The following is a 5,822-nucleotide window of genomic DNA, read 5'->3' as shown; positions in this document are numbered from 1 at the left end:
CCCAATATCCTAACGGCCCATGTTCCAAGAGATGGGACAGGGGTTCAAATGTTTCTTATAGACAAGGAACAATTTTCCAGATTGGCCACCCCCCAATTTCTTACCTCAGAACACATGTTCAGATGTTTCTGCCATAGAGGGTCATTCTAAGAGTATGCTTAAATTATTGCCATCAGATATTTTTACCCTATATCCCCATGATCCAAACACCTCCCATCAAGCCACACTTCTAACACTGAGGATCACATTTTAACATGAGACATAGAGTGGACAAAACAGCCAAACCATATCAATATAATTCTAGAAAATTCATTAAATTTACTTAGGCTGAAACTTTCAGTTATCCTATAAACTATGTTAAAATGCATTAAAACTTAGCAAAACCTTGTTTTTAAAATTATAGTCTTTTAATCTTTGTCAGAAATTGTGAAGCTGATTTTTAAAAACAGATTATTGTATCCATCCTGTTCTCTGCCTTAGTCTCACTGAAGCAGACTCCTTTGAATAGCTCTCTTGAATATCTTTATAACAAGTATTGCAGTGAGTCTTTACACAATAAAACTTGAGAAAACTCTGACAATTCTTTCCCAACTTTCCACAAAATAATTCCTCACAAGAAAGATTGCTCTATAGGAAACACAGACAAAGTTTAAAACATGATGAAAGAGATTATTGCTCAATGAAGTTTGAAGAGCGTACAAAAGAAAAAAGGGCAAGCGTAATATTTTGTATTCCTATCCAAGGCTCTTCGCCAAGTCTGGCCTCGACTCCTAAAACAGATGCAAAATTTACCTTTGCAATATCTTAGAATTCTAATGACAGAATGTATTATGGTTTTTCCTCTTTTTTTTTTTTTCTTTTTGGAACATGATAGATTAATTTGCCAAGCTGGAGAAATTGACTATTTTTTATATAATTGACTAAAACTAGTATAACCAACAACTGAGAAAAAAAAGTCAGTATCAGTACCCTACATTCTGAGTTCAGAGAACAGCAAGCTGTGAGATCAGAGCCTGATGAGAAACACTATTTTAGCAGGAGTGTGATTGCATTTCTATCCCACCTGCCTTTTCCAATTTAGGAGAACTACACTTGGGACATAGGGACACAGGTAGTCTTTTGAGGAAGGAAAAATCATGAAGATAAGTTATCCCATTTCTTTTTTCCCTCAAGAAGGGATTATTGACTGATTCTCATTACCAATATGGCATTAGGTGGTCACTGGTGAATTACTTGTAATTTCTGTGGGTGTCTATGAGGCAGGGCTAATTATTTACTTCCCCAGTAGGATATCTACTTGGCCATTGGGCTTAATGACTTCCACTTATGAGACTAAGTTTAAATGGGATCAGGATGAGCAACAAAGGACTGAGGAAAAATGGTACAGTCAGGCTGAGATTAGGTAGGGAAAACTCTCAAATACATGTGTCTGAAAGTTGGCAGAAAATGGAACTTACCTTTGCCAAGTTAGAGATGTAAAGGATATATGGAACTGGTCTCATATATTTGCTGGGACCACCAGTGTGTGATTTAGAGTTTCAGGCCTATTAAGAACATCCCACCAGTACTCCTTTCTAGATGCCAAACTGAGTAAGTTCACTCTTCTCCATGTTCACTGATGTTTGAGACCGGCGTTTGAGCTTGAGTCAGCAAGGTCTGCTTTTGCCTGTATTTATCGACAGCAAGATCAAATTCAATAACTTAGATCAGTTTTCATACACATAAAGGGAGTGAGTTGGGAAGCAACCTACTATTTCCTATCTTTACATGATTCTTATTATCACTGGCAAAAAAATAAGGTGATGACCAAGTGACACACACTCAAATACTAATACAGATAAACGTATTTCATTTAATGCTTTCTCCTTCTTCCCAGCCTTTCACGAAGAAAATAAGTCAGTAGAAAAGAGATGTGAGTTTGAAAGAGCTACCTACACCTGTGCCTGAGTGCCCCTTATTCTCTCAGACACACGAGACACGGGTGGAGACACTCATCCAACTTATACTAGCAGCTTTGACTCCAATATGGAACTTATGCTTTACATTGCATTGCAGAAATCTTGAAAACGAAAACTGTCCAGATAATTTAATAATCAAAACCAACTGAAAATTTAAAGGTGACTACTGTGATATTATTAAGAGAACCCATTACCCAGGTGGTATGGTATGGCTGAGGGATTAGTTAAAATGGCAAATAGTCGGTGTTAAATAAATAAATAAAAGACATAGTTTAATATTTATTTCAAAGAATTGAGTGAAATTAGTCAAACTGCTTTATCATCTTATCCCTTATCCTGATTTTCACTAACTATCCTTTATTCACCACTTTCACTTCTACAAATGTAGAGGCACTAGACTACAGGAAATTGGAGAAATTAAGTGATTTGGATATGTCCTATTACATCTGCAAACCTTATTTCCGTCATTTGTAATATGTTAATGACACTTTCCAGCTCCCATATAATACAATACTTAAAGTTTACTGTGGAAAATTTTGTGAGATGAAGACTAGGACATTTCCAAAATATTTTCCTGGGTTTAAGATGGAGAAAAAAGAAACTGATTGACTGTCTGATTGACCACATATGAAGGTGCTGATCAATTCAAATGAGGGGTAATATTTCCCTAGTCTTTCAAAAGTTTCATATAAAATCATGGTCAAAAGTCGCTGCCTCTCTACCCTATTATTACACACAAAACACCCTCACAGGTCACATCACAAAAGGTCCCGGTTACCTCTAGCTCTTTAAGACACTTTGATAGCTAGATCTTCCATTTATTAGATTTCCTCAGATTGCTGCTAAAGGTTAAAGCATTATAATGTTAAAACATTCTAAATACTTTTTGTAAAACCACAATTCTCCTACCATTGAAAATATTTTCTAATCAGGTATGCTAATCGACTTCTCAAACAATTTAACAAGAAAAGAAGCAATTATTTAACGAATGGATAATAAATACCTGGATGATGAAATAATCTGTGCAACAAATCCCCATGATGCACGTTTACCTGTGTCACAAACCTGCACATCCTGCACAATAACTCCTGAACTTAAAATAAAACTGAAAAATAAAATAGAAAATAAGCAATTGTAAATGTTGCTTCCCTAGGTAGTATCATGTCAGCCCAGAATAACTTAAATCTAATTTCTGATAAAATTTATTTTATAGACTATATTTATGAGTTAACTAGGTTATTAAGCTAATTTTGAATTGTGTCTATAATATCCATCAAGGTTTAATCAGTATGTGTCAGTGAGCCTCTACTAGCATACCAGACACAATATTATGTATCACATGCTATACAAAATGCAGAAAATTCTTGACTTCTTCGAAAAAACTTATAGTCTATACATGTTGTCTTTAAGATTCCCCAGTTCATTAGAGTAAACCAAATGTTTTTACATTCCTATTATATGTGAACTAGAAATTTTAAACATGTTCAGCAAACCTTCTCTTGATTATATTTTATCTAATTCAAATATTTTGACAAACAGAAATAAAATTACAATTTTCATGTGACTTAACACAATTAATCTCCAGGCGAGCACACAAATAGTCTCCAGGCGAGTAACATTTTTAAATTAACTAAATAAATAATAAAAACAAATTATAGTAATATCATATTGGGATAACCACCTTAATTTAGCTATTTTTCAGAATAAATGTGGAAGGAAATCAAATTACATAAAAATCATTTCTGAAAATGCTTCTGGTGTTCAATTTTAATCTTTAAATTTTTTTATTTTTATTTCATACACTTTGTATGGCAGTCAGATGAATATAGATCTAGGAGTATTTTCCTGAGGTAAGGAAAGATCCATTATGATTACCTATTGTTCCGGCCTCACTTCTATTTTAAAATTCTCATTGGCAGTCTACTTTCCCAAGAACTAGATTACTGATTAATATAATTACTAAAACCTTGCTCTAAGGTATAAAGTGAAAAATTTTGAGATTTTCAATGTGTTTTAAACATAAAAAGACTCATACAAAAACAAATTATTATGATGATAAAATGCTTGGCTTCAATATCAGTCTCATGTTCTAATGAATATGAGAATTTAATGGTGATGGTAGAACATACGAATTTTCAACAGGCACTAGAGAAAAAATTGGAAGAAAAGTTACAGTTGATTGAAATTTGTTGGCAGAAACATTCACTTATATGTTCCAAAATTGTAATGTCTAATATTTTATTAGCTAAAATTTGGAAACAAATGCACTTCACTGAAAATTCTGTGAAATGTTTCAGATATTGCTTCAGATGAACCCTTTGTGAATGATCATCTGTTTAGTATAAAAGTGCAGACAAATATCTTGCCTTGCAGAGCCCTGATATTTATTTCTGTATGTTAGCAGACTTTAAAACACATTGTTGCTGGCATGCCTGAGAAAGCAACGGAAAAGAATAGACACACTTGTAAAAATTACCTGAAAGGAAATATTTTATTGATTTTTACACATGGACACTTACAATGCATAATATGAATAAGAACATAACGTAAGAACATAATGACTACATTAATCAATTTTATTATTTTTCTATTTAAGGGCTGAGATGGGGCAAGTCTACCTAGCAATTTTTAAATAAACTGATAACTTAAAAATGCAAACACTTATATTAAAATAATGGATATGTTCTTATTTTGGAGGGCCCATTAACCTTGCAGATACATATAGTTTTTGCATCATATGTATTTCAGATGCCATTTGCCTACATACCTCTACTGCAGGAAGGCAAAATATGTGTTAGTCCTAATATTTAGTGTGATCTGCACAGGCCTGTTAGAAACTCAAGTATAAAACTGAATCAAAGAAGTCATTCAGTTTTAACACATATTAATAGCCTCAAATAAACTCTCTTGAAGTGACTTTGTTTTCTGGAAAATAAAGCTTTTATTTAACCAACTGTTGACAGTACTTTTAAAATGTAGATATTGGAATCTTTTTTTTTGGTATAGAGATTTGTAAATTATAGTAAACTACTGCTGAGTGAATGTATACTATTTCTCACATATTAAACTATATGTCATTCATACATTTTTACAAGAATCTTAGGAATCCTCATGGCATATATTCTAAATTTATATCTGAGGAAACTGAGGCTTAGAGTTGTTTGATAATTTATTTCAAGGCTCTTATATTAGAATGACAAAAGTTTTCTTACTCCAAAACTTGTTATAACAAAGCCATAAGAACCTATTGTAGCCAAGATCCAACGTAAAAAAAAAAAAATTGATATTTAACAAATAGAAAAGTAATCATCGAAACCAAGATTTTTTTTTTTTTTTTTTTTTTTTTTGAGACGGAGTCTCGCTCTGTCGCCCAGGCTGGAGTGCAGTGGCTTGATCTCCGCTCACTGCAAGCTCCACCTCCTGGGTTCACGCCATTCTCCTGCCTCAGCCTACAGAGTAGCTGGGACTACAGGCGCCCGCCACCACGCCCGGCTAGTTTTTTTTTGTATTTTTTAGTAGAGACGGGGTTTCACCCTGTTAGCCAGGATGGTCTCGATCTCCTGACCTTGTGATCCGCCCGTCTCGGCCTCCCTAAGTGCTGGGATTACAGGCTTGAGCCACCGCGCCCGGCCGAAACCTAGATTTTCTATGAACAACAAGCAAAGGATTTATTTACTGTAGAAATGTTCTTACAAATAAAAGTTTGAGAATAACAGGCCTCAATTAAAACTCAAATACTGCTATGGGATAACATATATATTATGTTATCTTTCTGACTGTCAGCTTCTGTATGCATGTAATACATACAGAATTCTTTACAATATGCTTTACATATTATAACACATAAAAATATGTAAAGCCTAA

This window comes from Colobus angolensis, unplaced genomic scaffold (genome assembly GCF_000951035.1).
Source record: "Colobus angolensis palliatus isolate OR3802 unplaced genomic scaffold, Cang.pa_1.0 Scaffold334, whole genome shotgun sequence".
In the NCBI taxonomy this organism is placed as follows: domain Eukaryota; kingdom Metazoa; phylum Chordata; class Mammalia; order Primates; family Cercopithecidae; genus Colobus; species Colobus angolensis.
Note: the sequence above shows the minus strand (reverse complement) of the source record.